This window comes from Nuphar pumila, chromosome 6, assembly GCF_984573655.1.
Source record: "Nuphar pumila chromosome 6, dmNupPumi1.hap1.1, whole genome shotgun sequence".
Classification (NCBI taxonomy): Eukaryota; Viridiplantae; Streptophyta; class Magnoliopsida; order Nymphaeales; family Nymphaeaceae; genus Nuphar; species Nuphar pumila.
In genome coordinates this window covers 16004316-16025338 of record NC_143254.1, presented here as the reverse complement: position 1 = coordinate 16025338, position 21023 = coordinate 16004316, and the positions used below count along the sequence as shown (strand labels likewise).

The 21023-nt window shown below is 35.9% G+C and overlaps 1 pseudogene; it reads left to right on the top strand.

Annotated features, from left to right (window-relative positions):
* The first annotated feature begins 12674 nt into the window (after positions 1 to 12674).
* LOC149834098 (auxin-induced protein 5NG4-like) lies at positions 12675 to 14424 on the top strand (annotated as a pseudogene).
* Positions 14425 to 21023: the final 6599 nt, after the last annotated feature.

Here is a 21023-nt window from a genome sequence, read left to right as displayed (position 1 = left end):
CCTCATGACATTAGACATCACCTATACATGAAGGGTTTTGTGAGTGGTTATCAGAATTGAATGCTTTATGGTGAAGAATTTTGGAATAATTTTGATGTACGGGTGGATGTGGTGCACGATAATTCATATGTGAATTTGATATTTGATGTCGTAGGACCAGAACTGGGTTCTGTTATGGGTTCTAGTGATATATTAACCATGGTAGAGGAAAAAGCAACAAACGATGCAACTAGTAGATTTTATGACTTACTTAGAGATGCTAATGAGCCACTGTGAAATGGTTGCGAGAGTCACACTATCTTGTCTGCAGTTCTTCAACTAGTGGATTTGAAGTGAGAGTATAATTTGAGCTAATCATGTTTTGACCATTTATGCACTATTGTGAAGACTATGTTGCCCAAAGATGAGAAATTGCCATAAAATTTCTATTGTATGAAAGATAGGGTCAATGCTCTAGGTATGAGGTATCAAAAGATAGATACTTGTTCAAATCACTGCATATTGTATTTCAAAGATCAAGAAAATAGCAAATCATGTCCATCATGTGGGCATCCTCGGTTCAAGCAAAAGACAAGAGGTAATGCTAGCACGAGGTCAAAAGAAGTGTCATACAAGTTACTCTGCTACTTCCCTCTCACCCCTAGATTGCAACGATTGTATATGTCTTCTAGAACAGCTAAACACATGAGATGACATGCAAATAAAGTTTGACATGATGAAGATAAGATCACGCATCCTGTTGATGCGGAAGCTTGGAAGCACTTTGATCGTACTCATTAGACATTCGCAATAGAAGTAAAAAATATTAGGCTAGGTTTATGTACAGATGAATTTAATCCATTTGGGGTAGATCAACCTCATACTCGTGTTGACTAATATTTGTCACCATATACAACCTTCCTCCAAGCTTGTGTATGAAGCATCAAAATCTTTTCTTGTCTCTATTGATCCTTGGTCCGACCTCTCCGGACCAAAATCTTAATGTATATTTAAGGCCATTGATTGATGGACTGAAAATACTGTGGGATGACGGTGCCTTCACGCACTATGCCCACAAAAAAAATTGTAGAAAGCCGAAATTTATAAGTATTGTCAATATATTGTAGGATGACAGTAACTCATCAATATATATATATATATATAATCAAATTTATAAGTATTTTTGCATACTTTCTAATTGATTTTTTTATCATTTAACCTTGCAGAAAGCCGAAAAAGGAGGCATTGTGCCTTAAAAGGACGTGTTTGTTGAAACAATAAACATAAGAGCACAGGAGAGTTCGTATTAGAGAAAGCGAGAGTAACAATAATATGTATTTATTGTATTAATAAATATTATAATATACAAGTTACCATGAATTACATTATCATAAATATTGTAATTCTTAATTATTAATTACTAATGTAATCATTACTTTGTATGAGTCATACGAGCAACAGATGGTAGAGCGATATGACAATGACTCCACTCAGCATCCGTCTTTTGATCCTGCAGCATGAGTGACTACAATCGGTGATCCCAAAAATGGTTGTGTGTTCGAGTTTGGGAGTAACATGAACATCATACCAGTCGTTGCTTCTTGCAGTCACGGCTCTCAGAGTTCTCCCGCCAGCATCAACTCACATCGTCCGATTGACTCCGTTGTTTCTTGAGATGGTGTCTGCCAACGCCTTGAGGACACAATGTGTGACTTTTTACTTGAAGTCATTCTCAAGCTTATCCATAATGAGTTGTGCAACTTTTTTCGGGACACGGGAACTTTGTCTGCATTCAACATGAGCTCTGGTGCCTGTCAGGTATGAATGATTGAATCACTATGATTTTTATTGGTAACATTAGAGAACATGTATGCATGATTGAATCACTATAAAATTTTTGACAACCTTATAACACATATATGCATGATTGAATTACTATGAAAGTTTTTTGACAACCTTAGAACACATATAGGCATGATTTCATCACTATGAAAGTTTTTTTACTGCATTATAACACATATATGTATAATTGAATTACTATGAAAGTTTTTTGACAACCTTAAAACACATATAAGCATGATTTCATCACTATAAAAGTTTTTTGACTGCCTTATAACACATATATGCATGATTGAATTATTATGAAAGTTTTTTGATAACCTTAGAACACATATAAGCATGATTTCATCACTATAAAAGTTTTTTGACTACCTTATGACACATATAGACTTGATTTCATCACTATGAAAGTTTTTTGACTGTTTTATAACACATATATGCATGATTGAATTACTATGAAAGTTTTATGACAACCTTAGAACACATATACACATGATTTAATCACTATGAAAGTTTTTTGACTGCCTTATAACACATATATGCATGATTGAATTACTATGAAGGTTTTTTGACAACCTTAGAACACATATAAGCATGATTTCATCACTATGAAAGTGTTTTGATTGCCTTATAACACATATATGCATGATTGAATTACTATAAAAGTTTTTTGATAACCTTAGAACATATATAAACATGATTTCATCACTATGAAAGTTTTTTGACTGCCTTATAACACATATATGCATGATTGAATTACTATGAAAGTTTTTTGACAACCTTAGAACACATATAAACATGATTTCATCACTATGAAAGTTTTTTGACTGCCTTATAACACATATATGCATACTTGAATTACTATAAAAGTTTTTTGACTGTCTTATAACATATATATGCATGATTGAATTACGATGAAAGTTTTTTGACAACCTTAGAACACATATACGCATGATTTCATCACTATGAAAGTTTTTGGACTGCCTTGTAACACATATGCATGATTGTGATATGTAACACATTTATTTGACAACCTTATAAACCTTATATGCATGCTTGAATCACTATAACATTTTTTTGACAACCTTGGAACACATCTGCATGATTGAATCACTATGAATTTTTTTTGTCAGCCTTAGAATACATATCTGAATTTCGTTAATGTTCTTCTCTTTATTGCTAGTCTATGTGTCATTCAGCCATGTTACTTTGATTTTCTTAGATTAGGTGCATTGCATATAATTTATTTTATTATATTTTGTTTATCAATACTAGCATTTTGGTTCTCTTGTAGGATGCAGGAGATGATCGACGTAGAGGAGCTGATGGAGGCATGGATGAAGGGGAAGATCGAGACAATGAAGAGGATGATGCTCCAAATCTTGGCAATGATTAGAATTATGTGTTGAATTTATTTTACGTACTTGTTGTTTCAAACGAAACTCTTTGTATATGTTCACTTGTAACTAATTAGAACTTGGTGAGGATTATAATGGGTTATTAAATTTATTTCACTTATAGCTTGTGCTAAGTTTGTTTCACCTGCTTTATATATGTCTTTTTTATGCGTACTTTATTTTTTATACACTGGTTATATAAATTATATAACGACAAATTTTTTCTCGATATTTATATTTTAAATATTTATTTTTTATTTTTTTAATTTTATGATGGATTAGCGATAGATAATATTCGTTGTTAATATCCGTTGTGAATGTAGCGACAGATTAGAGATGAATATTAATCTATCTCAAAAACTGAATCAGCCGATGTTTTGTGCCAGAATGTAATCCATCGCTAACCCGTCGTTAAATGAGTGGCAAAATTTAGCGATGAAAATGTATCCATTGCGAAATGTTAGTGATGAATTATCGACGGATATGTATCTATCACAAAACCAAATCAATTCTTATTTAGCGATGGATCATGACATTCGATATTCTTTCGCGAATTAGCGATGAAAGTAGCGACAGATCAATTCTATCGCTAATTAGCGACCAGAAAATTACGACGGACGTTATCCATCGCTAAGCCATCGTCAATCCGTCACTAAACAGATTAGTGATGGATTATAATCGAATAGCATCCGTCGCTAATCTGTAGATTTATTGTAGTGTTATTCCAGAGTCTCATGTAAAGAATTCTAGTAAGATGAGGACTCCAAGTAAGTCAAGGACATGCCTCTTACAAGTGGGATGCCTGGTAGGACTCATCTCTACCATGAAAACCAATCCACTAAGAACTCCAAGAAGATCAGTAGTTATAGTCATTCCTGGTCTTGATTATAGTCATGAAAGAACACCTACCCCCTCTCTATATCAAGTAGAGAGAAAGTATTTTCCCGTGGACAAAGGTCATGCTGTTGGATTTTGGATCATATCGGATCCAACCTAGATGTGACCCATATTAAGATGGGCACAACAAAGGACATATATTGGTATGTCTCTTGGGTTTTAGAGGCTACATGACAGTTATGATGTCTCATAACTGTCTATTCATGTCCATTAGGGACCTCCACTAGTGCTCAATATGGACCTCCACCAACTCTTCCTACAAATAGGAGAGATCCATGGTATCTTGATGAGGACTACCATGAGGGCATACATGGTTGTTGAGTGCCACATATATGTGTGATTTCTCTCTCTAGATTCAAGGGTCCTACTAACCTTTTGAGATTCTGACCTGAGCTCATTGTGAGCGTTGATTGGCTGAAGACAACGTCGACCACCCGCATCCACCAATATGCAGGTCGGATCGTCCAAGTCCTCATCTGGTAAGTGGCTCTTTCACGGTCCATTTTATGCTAACATTTGGTTATGGGCCCACATCGCACTTTCATTGCACGCATATTTGGGGTGTGGGTGTGCCAACATCCACGTGGCACTAGCCAGACCCTTTTGTCGGCATTATTCTCCCTTATCGGACCCCGATTGTTTTTGGGATGTCAGACGACGATGAAAGAATCATTGATAAATGACCCACCACCTGCCACAGTCGTTTTAGCCAGCCATTCGATTGGCTGACATTGGTCGTCTCCCAACGACTACTTAGGCGGCCTTTACTGTACATCTTTAACTTCTGGCCATCTCCAGTGGAAGATCGATGATCCTCTAGTGGATATGAGACCATTGACGTGTGAGGATCTTGTTTGAGTGTTATCAGAATTGTGTAGATGGTTTTCAGCATGTTTACTGGCGGCTCTACAGAATTATTGCAGAACTCTGTCCAAGCACAATCTAACACTTTATTTGTATTTTTAGGTGAGTCAACATAGAATTCGGCAACAATGCAAAAAAGAAAGTTGTTTGCAATTAAATTTCGAGTAACTTCCATTCAGACCTCATTGATATTTGAGATATCCAAGATGTTGCATTTGGAGAAGAGCATTCTCGGACCCATTAGGGGGTTTCATGTGGACAGAGTCTGTGTCCGACCCGAACCTGAACCCGGTGGGTGTTTTGGGTGGACCGGGTTTTCTCCCAACCTTGTAGGATCCGATCTGTGACCCAGACCCGTTATCGGTTTTAGGTGGATCGGATCCATGCCCTACCCAGTCGAACTTGAACTTGTTGGGGGTTTCAAGTGGATCGGGTCTGAGTTTGACCTATTCAAACTCGACCAGAGATCCAAACCGGTTGGGGGTTATGAGTTGATTGGGTCTAAAGTTCGACCTAGTCAGTCCCGGTCTAGAACACAGACCCTTTGGAGTTCTGGGTGGACCAGGTCTGAGTTCGACCTTGTCGGACCCAGTCTGAGACCCGGACCCATTGGAGTTTCAGGTGGACTGAGGCTGGTCCTGACTCGATGAGACTCCGTCCATGACTCAGTATTGTTCAAGGGTGGACCAAGTCAGTAACCATGGGTCAGATCATGTCCAGAATGGGACCCTTTAACCCATTAAGGATAGAACCGGTCCAAGAACTGATACATTCATTCTGGGACCGATTCAGGGGTTTCTAGAATTGGTCCATACATTCTTGAACCGATTTAGGCATCTTGGAAACCAGTTTAGTGGTTTCTGAGACCGATCTGGCTTTTTAGGGACAAGTTCGGTCCTTCTGAAATCGGTTTGGGTCTTCTGTGACCAGTTTGGGGTTTTTCTGATCAATTCTGTGGTTTTCTGGATTAGTTCAGAGTTTGTGTGACTAGTTCAGAGTTTTTAATGACTGGTTCTAGGTCTTTAAGGACCTATTTAAGCAGTTTTAAGACCTCAATCTCGGATATGACTCATAAATGCATGTCTTTATCATTGATCTCATACTTTTTGGTAATTTTAGCATGATAGAAGGTGTGCTTTATGTTATTTTTTGAGTTATCCATGATTATTTAAGCATGAGATTATGAATGTATGCACTTTATTTATGTTATGACATGCTTTACATGAACTTGCAATAAAAGATTTTAATCAACTGACTCTGGTTATCACCAAAGTGATTCAAGTTTTGTTGATTAAAGATGTTTTGGACCGTATTGAGATTGGAATTCAGTATTGAGATTGTGTGTGACTTTATGAAACAATGGTTCTACCCAAAGGTAGGTCATTATGTTCAAAATTCATATAAGATGTAATAGTAGATGTATACTAATCGGATTTTTGTAAGTGCTATTTTAAAATAATATTTTATCGTTGAAAGCGTTTTGGAAAATCACCAATCAAGTAATAAAATCGACTTCCCACTTTTGTGGTGAGTACGGATCGATCCACAGGGAACGACATACCCTTAAATTAAATCTAAACTTTGCATTTTATTGATAATAAACTGGTTCAATTACATAAAATATTACAATGAAATCAAAATTGAACAAGAACAAAAAAGAGATGCACAGTGATTTAAGCCTGCGAACACAAGGGCATTTTCGCAAGTTCATTTGATGCGACAATCTGTCACTAAGATGAGATGCTCTTACTGCAACTTAATATCACCTGCACAACACAGAAACAAAGTTAGTAAAACTATTTAAAGAAATCAAAATAACTATTTCTAAATTAATTCTAAAATTAATTGCTAACCTAATTCTACGTAAAACGAGAAATCACCAGATCTAATTTCCTAAACTAATTATCCTACTAACACAAGTATACACCAATTCTAAACCTAATTGAATTATTAACCTACAGAAAATATAAATTTAACAGGAAACTTAAAAACCTAGAAAACACCCCAATCGACTAGAGTAACTCTAGTCGATCTTTGGCTACCGAACAAAGCAAAGGCTAAAGAGGCTGACAATCACTCGAACTAACTAATCTAAGATATTTGAATTAATTAACACACTGTATATCAATTGATGATCACCTAAACTATGTTGTAAACATAAATCTAACAGGGAATTAACACCCTAACCTAGCATGCATAATGAAACTCAATTCTAATGGAAACATACTTAACTAATGCTACACAAGAATTAACCTAATTACAACCACACTAAGCAAATCGACCTAACCTCATACCGAATTAATCTATTAATCAATCATTAAACTAATCTAAGTCTACTACTAATAACAGACTTTCAAGACAAATTAAACTTATAAGCATCCAACCACAACAATCGGGTGACATGAAACCTTGTCTAAATCATGCAAAAACAAAGTGAAACTCATACCCAATTAAAACTATATTACTATAAACTACAATGCTAACAAAACACTAGAATAACCTACTAATCAGCCATTACACTAACACAAAATTGCTGTTAAAGAGTGGAACCACAGTCTACATGCTAATTGTACAACCCGTCTGAATCAAACCTATTATTGGAATATGAATTGAACAATAGCAAGTAAACCATAATGTAATGCTGCATTACTCACAAATTTGAGCTAATTAACAATAAATCTACAGAGATTAAAACATCTAAATCTACTGCTAAAAACCACCAAGCACTTACGAAAATCTAATGTCAATAAGACACAAAACACAAAAATCAGGTAGAATCACTCTACCCAATTTTAGGTATTTGCGTGTACCTAAAAACAAAACTGAATCTAAACGAAAGGCAACACACTTACAGAATTAAAATAAGTTTCTGCATACTCAGAACTCTATATTACACATGCACATTAACCAAATTAAAATCTTAAAACAAAACATTTCAACCGGCTAGAATCAATCTAGCCGGTTTGGGCGCACAAGGGGAAAATGGTTCCAAAGATGCTGAAAATGCAAATCAATCCAAAATTAACAAAAGAGCATAAACCTAGACTCGATCTAGGTGTTGTTCGACACACCAACAGATTAATACTAAGGTTGTAACAGAATTAAAAATGCAGGCATACAAAGAAAAATCAAAACAAGCACATAAAATGGGTTTTGCACTAGAAGAGAGGGTTGAGAGGCTTAACGGTGGCCTATTCTGGCAATCCGAGGAATGAAGGGATGAAGAAAAGTTGGAATCTTGCTCAGATCGTGCGCAAACAGCCCTCAATGGTGTTGTCTTACTCTGCTTTGCTGCAAGGTGCTTGAAACGGCAACGGGTGGCACTCCGAAGATGGTGTGAAGATCCGGCGACAATGGGGGTGTAGAGAGCCGGATGGGGGAAAGGACCGACTAGCTATGGAAGGGCAAATTGCACCCTTGCCATAGCTGGAGCACTTCCATGGCTGGTACAACTTGCACAATGAACATGAGATGTGGAAGAATGAAAATGGGAGAGGAAGGGATGACAACTTCAATGGAGGTGCTTGAAAGCCATGCACGACCATGAAGGGTGAAGAAGAAGGGCATAGGATGGCTAAGACAGAAGTGGGAGGAGCAGGAATCGGGTGTTAGGGCGCACTTCCTAAGCAAGAGACGCCCTAGGTTTTTTTTAAACTTATTTTTATAGTTCAAGCACTCTTTTCTGGAAATTCCAGAAAAGCGATTAAAAAATACTTAATTGCTGGGCGCCTATTCTGGAGGGTTTTTTTTCGTAAATATTTTCTAAAAATCGTGAATGGGCTGAGGTGGGTTGAATCTTGGCATTTGGTATTGATCCAGGGCCCAGATGGGCCATTTGGATCTGATTTGACCCATTTCGCCGCGAGGTTCGACCCACTACACTGTAAATGCGATATCTCTCTCGTTTTAAGTCCGATTGAATGAAATTAGAACAATAAATCAATGACATCTAAATGCATCTACGTGAGTATTTTAAACCTATAAATGATGTATTTTTGTGATAAAAATCTATTATAATTATGAGTAATTTATGCATCATGAAGCATGTTTGTACCCAAAGATACAATGCAGAATTGTCTCTAGTTATATGATCTACTAGTTTCACCAATTGATGTCAATTTTTTGAGAATTAAGAAGGCGAAACAACTTTGAGTATTATTGTTTTCACAAAAGCAGAATGATAATGACTCTATTATGCTTGCCTTAGAAAAGGTAAATAATAAAGGGTCTCATGTTTACCTTTTCGATATGAATCTCGTATAGATCAATCTCCTATTCATACAGTGAATAGAACAACCACTATGAAGGTTGTGTATGAGAAGTGAGAGCACTCAAAAGGTTGTTTATGAGAAGTGAGAGTGCTATCTTAGCCTGTTGCTTTTGCAATTACGAGTGTCTAAGAATATTCGAGGTAACATCCCTCACCGTAGGACAATGAAGGAATTTCTGAAAGCCATTGAGGTTCAAATTATTGATTTAAATGAGATTCAATCTCTGGCCATTTGGATCATAAACTTCATTATGAATCTTGGTATAATAGACTCTATTGGGAGGTTATTAAAGGTCTTACGTGATAATGAAGTTGTTGTGTCCTTCTCGAATAACAACAAGAGCTCCACCTTATGTCGATACATGTAATTAAAGTATTTTGTTGTCAAAGAAGGGACTGAGAATAATTTAATATGTATTGATACAATTGGTATGAAGGAAATGACTGTGGATCCTCTTTCTAAAGAGCTAGCACCAAGATTATATTCTCAACATGTAATGAGAATGAGTCTATTTGATTCCTTTTGATGTATGTCAATACATTATGATTATATGTGATCACATTTCTGAAACTAAATTAATTCGCTATGTTTTTTTTGCATTATCAATTCTGTGTAAAGTATCATTCATTTGGGAAGAGAGAATAGTTGAATAATTGAATAATAGTATTAAAATGACCACACAAATGGGTTAGAGACCAACCTATTTATAAAGGTATTCTTAACATGCTAAACACTAAAAATAAACTGTAGTACATGGACATATGACATTTCATATAGAGGTGTTCATCTCCATGACTCATATGATTCATTCTTATGATACAGGATAATATGTGAACCAACATGAAAATTGAATCAAGATAACGTTAAAGAACCTCGATTATGTGTTTTTTATGTCAATGCGTGGTCAAGTGAGAGAATGTTGGATTTTGAATTAGATCAGATCTAACCTAGATGTGACCCATATTGATATGAGCAGATCAAGAGACATATATGGGTGTGACTCTTGGGTTTTGGAGGTTACATAACAATTATGATGTCTAATAACAGTCTATTCATGCCCATTAGGGACCTCCACTAGTGCCCATTATGGACCTCCACCAAATCTTCCTATAAATACGAGAGATCCATAGTAAGTTGATGAGGACTATCATGAGGGTATACATGGTTGTTGAGTGCCATATACGTGTATGATTTCTCTCTCAGGGTTTAAGGGCCGTACTCAGTTTTTGACATTCTGGCCAGGGTTCATTGAGGGCATCGATTTGCCGACAACCCGCATCCACCGAAGTGCCGTTCAGATAGTTTATCTGGTAAGTGGCTCTTCTGCAATCCATTTTATGCTAACACATGCTAGACTGAACCACGCATTTTTTTTTTGCCTGTGTGAATCCTTGGCTTGTGCAAGTGAGAATCTTTTACACTTTTTAAGAAGAGAGAGACATCCAAACTCGGCCAAATTAGCTGTTTGATTTAATGGCTTGCCAATCAACATTTTTTTTGAAGGAAGCTGGCCAATCAACATAAGTTAGTTACTTTTGTCTTCGAAATAAACGTGCATGCTATACCGACCGAGAATAATTTCCACGTGACAATGACTCAGCACATTGAATCATGCTGCTGTCATAAACTCGGAGATGAAAATATCATTAAAAATATGATCCAAAACAGCCAAGTTAAAAGTATGTTATGAGTAAATTAGAGTCTAACTATGGCATAGCATTAAAAATAAGGTTATAAGGTCGACACTCAACCAGTTAAGGCTATGCTTGGAACTTGGAAGCCTTGCGGTGGGATGGAATCATGGAAACACCATTTCCATGTATTGCCAAAATATGATTTAGCCAAAACCTAGCGTTGTTTGAGTAGCCAAAAACATCCTCTTTTGAGTGATGTTGAAACGTGGTGTGGGACCTGCTAACTCCATTCCCAATTCAGTGTCTTGGCAACGCCACTACTTTCAAACGGTCAGACAGAAAGCAAGCACCGTAGAAACTGCAATACACCTCCAATTCAAGGCTCCCAAATGAGATGAAAACATGGTTTGAGTGTTGCCAAAATATCATTTTGCCAATGTGTGATGTTGATAGATAAAGTTGCCGAAAACATTCTCTCGTGAAAAGTGTTGAAATATGGTGCTGGACCTACCAACCAACATGAGTCCCAATGCATTGTTTCAGCAACACCACTACTCTCCCAAATAGCAAGAGAGTACGAGAGCATGGCAGAAACCACAACACAACCTCCGATTCAAGGGTCCCAAACATAGCCTAAGTTGCATCAGATGGGTTTTAATCTTTAATCTGAAGATAAAGGTGGATCTGGATGGTCATAATTCTCGAGTCCAAATTTTTTACAGGGACTTGACATGCTCTAAACCCTCTTGGAAGAGAGGAACGTTTTGGGGAATAGGTGGTACATGGCTGTCATCAACATAAATACAGATAGTCACAAATCTCATTCTCTAGAAAATTTTATAGAGCACAAAAAGGTGCAATTTTTTTTGCTTTTTCTTGATTATGCGTGTGTAGAATGAAATATAAAACAATCAAGGATACCCAAAAACTTTTCTTTTATGATGATAAAACATGTGATATTTTGAAAACATCACATTTTTAGGTATTATATCAACCTTTGGAATATCATAAAAAAACAGTGATATTTTTAAAATATTGGCGATATTCGTAACATTGATCATGAACAGTTCATTCCTTAAAGTGTTGGTTCGAATCCTGCAACAAGCATAAGTCTTCGTATTTATTTACCACCACCGCCAATGATAAGTCTGAAGGAGACAATAATAATATTAATGCTTCTCTTCTAACGCAGCGTGCATGAGGTGCACACACACACACACACACACATACTCATGAATAGCCTAACCTGCAGGGGAGGGAAATGCGACGATCCCATGGTCAAATTGATGCTAGAAATGATTTGCCAAGTGATTTTACCCAGTTTGAATAACGGTCGTTTCACTTGTCTTCATTCAAGGGGTACTACATGATTAATTTGTCACTTTTCTTCTAGCTTTGTTATTGTTTTAGTTACATTTCTTCAAAATTAAAAACAAAAGCAATAAAAGCGATTCGTGTGGAGGGTCTAGGAATTCCATCTAAGGGACTTCTTCGTCATTTAGAAATTTGATTGTCCTTTTTGTCTCTTCATGTTTAAGGGGGCAACACTGCCACTGATGAGAACATGTATGGATTCTTCAATAACATCTCCCCTCTTCAAAGGACTAAAAAAAATAATTAGAGAAAAGCTAACTAATAATTAATACATTTGTCTAATCAATGCCACCCTTCTCCATGTGCTCATTATGCAAACTGCATTTGTTTTTTTTTTTCACATAAAGGCTGCTACTCCCATGCTATTTGAGGCCACAATCTCTCGTCCTTGGGATATCTGCCTCTTTCACAGAAGAAAAATGGGAAAGGAACTACTTGGCAAGAGTTATTTGTTGCCTGAAAGGGTGAAACTTCATGGAGCAATGCCCATCCATCAGTTTGGGTATGCTTGGTTTCATATAGTATCAAGAGCTGCACTTGATATGGGTGTTAGCAAAGTGGCCTTCCCAGTCTATAGGAACACAATTGCACTATTTTTGTTGGCTCCTTCTGCTTATATTCTAGAGAAGTAAGTTATATGTTATGGTAGATCTAGTACATTTTCTGATTCTACGAGTTTCATTACTTATATTCTATGATTTTTGTGGTCAAAATTTTTTGTGCAGGGACAGTAGACCACGGATTACATTTTCATTGTTATTTCAGTGTTTCCTTCTTGCCTTGTGTGGGTGAGCAAAAAAAATTTTCAGAATTGAAGTTCTTGGTGTTCTCTATTTTGGTCTTTCAAGTGAGTCAGCTCTATTCTTGTGCAGGATTACTGCCAATCAAGGATTCTACTTGCTAGGACTGTACTAGGCATCGCCTACTTTTGCATCTGCTATTCAAAATTCAGTACCTGCAATTACTTTTGTATTGGCTGCAGCGCTGAAGTAATCTCATATTCTTTTTAGGCAATGCTCAATTTATTGATTTTCATTGCTAATAAATGCTTTGAATATTTATTAATTTGTTTGTTTGCTTTTTGTGTATGTGAATCAAATAGACTAGAAAGAGTTCATATATTTAGGAGAGATGGGGTGGCCAAGGTGGTGGGGACTGTTGCATGTGTAGGATGGGCAACCCTAATAACCCTATACTAGGGACCTCCTCTATTGCACTACATTGCTCAAGATCCAACAAATAACTCCATGGATGCTGGCTTGTTTGCTTCACAAAATACCGAAAACTGGACTTTGGGTTGTATTTATCTCCTTGGCAATTGCCTTGCATGGTCTGGTTGGATTGTGCTTCCGGTGAGGTCATCATCATCATAGTCATGAATTGCTGATAATTTGAAAAATACCACAATTTTATCACAATATTTTCATAAGTTGATATTATGCCCAAAAAACACAATGTTTTCAAAATGTTGCCCACTTTGAAGAATCACGTTTAATTTTTTATTTTATGGCAATATTTAACGTGATATATAAAAATAACTTTTGCAGAGTTGTTTTCGAATTATTCTTATCTTATTTATATTTTTAATTTTTGTATATTTTATGATTTTGCATAAACAGATTTTTCTGAGTAAAATTACATTTTGAAAAATATCCAGAGTTTTTTCCTCTGCCATATTTCCCAAAAATGAGATTTGTGATTATGAACATCATCAATATCATCATCATCAGTCATCTACAAGAAACTGAAATTGGTACTTGACAGGCACCTGTACTTAGAAAGTACCCCGCAAGGCTGACTATGATCACCTCTTTCACCTGCTTCTTTGGAGTAATCCAATTCTTGATTATAGCAAGCTTTGTAGAGAGAGATGTGGAGCACTGGACGATACACTCTGGAGAGGAACTCTTCGCTATTCTCTATGCAGTAACTGAACACAAACTCACATGACCTACCCTTATTATCTCTTTTATTAACCAGTGTTTTTTATAGAGTACCTGCGTATATATTACAGGGATTTGTGGCCTCTGGATTGGATTTTCCATTCAAACATGGTGCATTGAAAAGGGAGGACCAGTTTTTGTGGCTGTTTATCAACCTGTACAGACAGTTGCTGTGGCCATCATGGCAACCATCATCCTTGGTGACCAACTGTACTCTGGAGGGTAAGTGTCAAGCTTTTAAAAAAATTCTGGGGCCCAGGGTATCACTAGGCCTATGGTCTGGCTGAGCCCTGGGTGCCATAGTGACAAACATCGGCGATATTTTTTAAAATATCATGAAAATAATGTGTTGTTTTAGTCGTCATTTTAAACGGCCAAAATATTTCAATATCTTCAAAACATCATGATATTACCCGTACAGTTAAACTATCTTGATTTTCTCTCGATATATTACATTTTTATATTGTCTGTATCTTGGGGAGAACAGGCTATTTTATATTTCTACACAATTTTATTTTTTGTTTCCCTTTTCATACTTTTGTTCCTGTTTTTTATTTATTTATCTTCACTAACATTTTGCTGATAAAAACATGAAAAAGAAAAAAAAATCAATTTCAATGAGAGCTCAACTGCCGTTTGTTTCCCATTTTAAACATTAATTTCGTCACTATGCAATCAACACAATAGAATTGGGATTTGTCTTTAGCAACTATATCCAGAGTTTGTATGGATATGATCAGTTGGTCCAAATCAACTAAAGGCCCCACACTCTATGAACATTAACGTGCCTTGAGCTGGGTTCATTAAGCATGGTGGAGTTGGATCTAGTCGTCCCAACTCCCATCTTGTATTAAATTGTACGAGCTGGCTTGGTCCACCCCAAACCAAGTTGGCCACTTCAAAGCGCATGTTTGCAAATAGGTTCCACTTATCACCTATCTCATCCCCATCTTCAAACCCCTCCTTGGGATTTCATTGATTCAAATTGTTTTGGTGAAATTGGACTCCACATATGTGATCTACATCATTCATTTAGTGAAGATCCACAATTAAATTGCTGAAATCGGACGCATGCAAGATTTTTTGGCGATTCAAAAATCAGTGTTTGACAAAACACAAAATCTTGATTCATACTAAATAAATCTATCTACAGGGTCAGAGTTGTTCAAAACTTGCACAATAAGGTTTAAGAGGGATATGAAGATAGGGGATGATATTGGGAAGAGTGAAAGAGTTTATCAAAACTCTTAAGACCTATCAAAGTGAACCAAAGTTTCATGTTGGGTTTCAAGTAAGGGAGTCATCCCTGGGGGGCAAGGGGTAAGCCCACGGAGTTTGACACTGTCAGGACAATGACGGTAAGTATGGCAGACAAAGCCAGCACGGTTAGGTCTCTGATCCTGAGGGGTGGTTTCTCGGTGTAAATACCAAAAAAAGTAAGGGAGTCCTTACTCAAGCCCTGCCAAACAAGAACTAATGTGATGTTTTCTTTTGAGAAACAAGCCTTTTCTTTTCATTAGTGGGCCATTAGATTCACTCCATAAAAAGTTTTTCATAATCCTCTTCTATTGCATGATGATGAACTTCGAAAGTTTAAAGCACATCATCCAGTAAATTGGAAAGGATGCTAGCACCGCATTTATCAGGACCACCCTCCCTGCCATTGACAGCAAGTGGCCACTCCAAACTTTCATCTAATTATGAAACACATCACCTTCTTGAGACGTCCCATGAAGATTGACAGCCCCAAGAATTTAATAAGGATCTTATTGACTTTCTAGTGACAAACTTGAGAAATTTGATCAACTCACTCTAGTCTCACTTCAAATGGAACCATGATAGATTTTTCAACACTTACTAGCATGCACAACTTGGCTTCAAATTCCTTAGTAACTTTAAAAAAGTTTCCCACACCGACTGACTTTTTGTCTTTTAGAAAAAATAGAGCATCATCGGCAGAATGGCTCCACTTGAAGGATCGAACACAAGGAATAATAGACTCTCCATCATAAGTCTTCTAGATATCCATTCCATAATGATGAGAAATAAATAGGGAGACATAAGGTCTCCCTGACATAACCACCTCGAGGCCCCGAGGTACCATTGATAAGCATTGAGAACTTTGGAGTTCTCACACAAGTCTTGACACTATCTATCCATTTCCTGCTAAAGCCAAAAAAAATTGCATCGACATCTCCAAAAAATCTCAACTAACTCTATCATAGGCTTTAATCAGATCTGTTTTGAATAGGAAGGTAGGGATTTTGAATCAACTGCAAAGTTAGGCCTAAGCCCAGCCCAATCTGGTTTGGATCCGGGATCTTGATCAGGGTAAGGTTGGAAATTATGGACCCATATAAGTTAATGTGGGTTTGAGTACATGCTGGGTTGGGTATAAACAGGTCAGATCTTGAATAGATACGTTTTTAAATTGGCTATAAGAATAAAACTCAAACTTGACCTATTTTGATTTGGGTCTATATCTAGGTCCAGGTATGGCTGAAAGGTAGACCCACATGGGTTAACAAGTTCTGGCATGATTTGTCGGGCCTTAACGAGTTCATATTTCAGTTTGGGTTTGAGTATGATTGATATTACAAACCCAATTACCCCTAGTAAAAATTCAAATATGTAAATTAAGTTTATGTGCTAACAAAGTCTTCTTGGAGGGGCTATTTGGCTTTTTATTCATCTTGGGTGCATGTGTTTTTGGGTGGTACCTATGTGTGTTTTTCTCTTTGCAGAGAGAGAGAGAGAGAGAGAGAGAGAGAGAGAGAGAGAGAGTAGGTGTTTTGGGATGCAGAAGATGGTCAGTAAGTGGAGTCAGGGTTGGGCGGGCTCAACATAGGTAGGTCAGGTATGTGAAATCTGGGCCAGTTTTCATAGGGGAGGTCCATATCTGTTTGGAGGATGGGTCATAATGCATTATGAATCTGGGTTATTTTGGGGATTGGTAGACTACCATAGGTTCTATCTTGTGTGGGGTGCATCAGGTCATGTGTACTGGCTACTCCTTTCATCATCACTCTTGTTGTAGTGTTTTTTATTTCCACATGCCTATGATCATGTTGGTTTCACAATTGTCAGGGATCACATGCTCAAGTTGGAAAAACATGGCAGCTCAGGGTTAGCGAATTTCACACATATTTGTATGTGTGTGATGTATCCATATGTGATTCATATAACATATCAATCCAACATGCAAAGTGAAAGTTACATAAACCAATATTTTGAACAAATACATGAGACTACATATATTTGTTTAAGACAATTAAGTATATTAAAAAATACATATTTCACTGGATCCTATTTTAATTGATCTAATAAAATAGGTGATTATAATCACCAACTATTTAATCAAATCACTGAATAATCATTGACATCGACATGGTTTCTAACTAAAATCATAAATAAGATCAAACTTTGGACATGAAAAATGTTAACATCTGATTTTCATGCAATTTTGGACATGAAAGAGGAAGAATCTGCTCTTGGCATAAATAAACAAAATCTAGAGAACTAAATAAGTTTTTCAACACATTAACAATTGTGCAATTTTGATATATGTTTGTAGAGTAATGACCTCTGCAATTATCTGCGCATTCTGATTTACCATAATCTGACACAACTTTGGTTTAAAGACCCATCCACAGATTTGAATATGTAATATACTGACAATCACTAATAACATCAAGAGAAAAATAGAAAAAGTGCAACTTTTACCAGCCAAGTATCACCAATCCATGTTAATTGCAAAGAAAGAAAAAAAGTAAAGTGAGATAAACTTATTTTAACTTGAACTACTATCAAAATAGAATTGAGTTCAAGCTTTTATGGTTACCCTAGGTTTAAAAGCAAACCAAATAGAGTAAACTTGGTTCTGCCTCTAAGGTACATGGTACCATTCTACCCTACCTATTTGATTCCAATGCTATTACCCTAGAATAGAACATTTTATTTATAGAGTATAGAGACTTTAATCTCTTAAAAAAAAACAATCTTATTTAATGCCAATCTCAACCACACTTTCCTTTTTTAGAAGGTAATATCTCATTGGGTAATCATTTTTATTTAAAATAAAAAACAAAACTATTTATATAGATTTTATATATATCAAAAATAAAAATTTAACAAACAAAATTTATGAGTATATATTTAAAATAATATTTGTAAAACTTTAGTAAATGATGACTTTAACTCAATATATACATATTTACTAGTACGTTAACTTTAGTTACATTGAAGATGTAATAGAGGTCTAGTCTTTCAATAATAAATTCAGGTACACTAGTCACTGTAAGGAGCATTATTGTATTGATAAAAGACCAAAATTCATGTAGCTAATCCTATCTCAAAGGCTACTATAGAGTGTAATCATTAACCATAGAGCTACCTGCCCTTGCATATAGTAAAATACTTAATTGTCATAGAGAAACAATGATGGATCTATTGCAAAGCATGTTTATTGCATGCATCATGGTATTTACTCAGATGAGTTTTATACTGGGACCATGAGTTGGTCTGTCTAATCTCAAAACGGTTATGCTGCAAAAAAAAATGAGATACACTTCAACTCACTTATTCTTATACCTCTAACGTGATAGTTATTATATGCACTTGTGCAGTCAATGCTCATGCATCAATACTCAATCTTTTTAGGCCATTACAAAATGCTATCTACAATTAAGTTCACAAGTGGTAGTGTAGAGATAATTGTTGAATGCGTGTAAGGTCAATCTTTAAGTTAAAGCTTTCAACCATAGGACAACATTAAAGGACTCTTCAAATAGGATCATGAAAAACCACATCACCAAAGCTGTCTCTTGGGATAATTTAGACATACCTTTGATACAATCTCAATTGTTGAAGAACATGAACACCATAAACTCTATTTCAACCATTCAATTCTCAACTCAATTTTACATTGAGCTCTTCAACTTTCTTTACTATTATAACATAGCAGATCTGCCTTATAATACAAGTATGAAATTCAATGTCATATTTTTTTAGTATGTCATGTACAATAACGATAGACGAAAACTCCATGGTGCCTCGTTATTATTCTACACGTTATCAATGATTTTAATGATATTCATTTTCTTCATTGCTCTTATAATTTTGATTGAACTCATTAAGTTGTTAATGAATTTAACGGAGTCTATGATGAAAGCATGCCTTGGCGTATGTTATAAAGCAAGCCCATATTGATATCTAAGATAAGTATTAATATGCATAGGCTTGTCCATTTCTTTGAAAAAACATTGGTTGTTATCACATTTTTTATAAAGAGATGAATGAAGTATCTCATGGAGAAGAGAATCAGGTAATGAATTGATCTTGCAAGCTATGACGGTGTCCACCATAGCCATAAATATCATTCTTGGGAATTTCTCAATTTCTTCTTTATTCTTTTCATTTTTTCAATACCCATGAGCTCCCAAGGATGAGCCTAATCTTAGAGTTTTTTAATAATTTTTGATACATTTTAAGCAAGCTTCTATATAAATAATGACAAAATATAAATCAAAACTTTTATTTCATACATTGTTTTGACAAAAAATGTGTGGAATTTTTATGTTCTATTGAGGGTATACATGTTAATTACTCTAAAAATTAATGAGAACCAAATTTAAAAGTATAAATAACTCTAAGTGGGGGTGTCGTAATAAATGGAAATTAAATTTAGTAAGGTAATAATGTATGCATGAACTAACAACTAGCTCACTACTTCATTCAATCTTCTCACCTCACGAGTTGCCTCTTTTATTTTTGCCTTAAAAAAGGAAATAAGAAAGCTATATTGATTTATTAATTTTCATTTACTCTATTGAAATGTGTTTTGAAAATAAACTTATATCGAAGAAGAGTGGGTGAATCATCCTACCTCCACGCATATAAAAATCTCAGAATGCCTCCTTTTGGTTTATGTTAATCCAAAAAAGCTTCAAAGTTGTTGGTTAATGAGGCCTTGAAAAAAAATTTCTATTCTACGTTGAGCTCTTCTACTTTCTTCACTATTATAAACATAGTGGATCTACCTTATAATACAATTATACAATTCTCTGTCATATTTTTTTAGAATGTCATATGCATTAAGTAGACAAAAACTTTGTTATGATTCTCTAATATGATCAATGATTTTAATGATATACATTATTTTCCATTAATGTTCTTATAAGTCTAATGCAACTCATTAAGTTCTTATGGATGCATTTAACAGAGTCCATATCAAAAACTCTCATAGGTGAAAAACCTTCTTTTGAAAAACTTCTCATATAAAAAACTCTCATAGGCAAAACTTTCTTTTCTTATGAGAGTTTTTCTCTCTTTCAAACGTGCCATAAGAGTGCCACATTTAACACCCACAAGTAGGTGTGTCAACGGGTCGGGTTTACCCGGACCCGACTCGGACTAAACACTATAGGATCCAGGTATGGTGATAAATAAAAAGACCCAATTAAGACCTGGGTCCGGACCCGAAGGTCTGATTAATACATGGACCTGAGTATAGTTTGTGAAATTTTATACCAGACCTGGACCCGACCCGAGTTCCGATTAAGACCCATGATTTTTCAATATAAAAGTGATACAAAATATTGTTTTACCTTGTATGGCCCGAGTCTGGTTCATGTAGTTCTTATCAGATCCGGGTATGGTTTCTCTTATAGTAGACCCGATTAAACTCGGGTCGGGACCCAATACCATACCCAAAAATCTGGTCCAAGTCTGGTTTCACCTAGATCGGAACCAAACCTGACCCGTTGACACCCCTACCCTCAAGCTTCTAATTCCCAGGCCACCCCTCTCCAACGGGAGGGTGACACC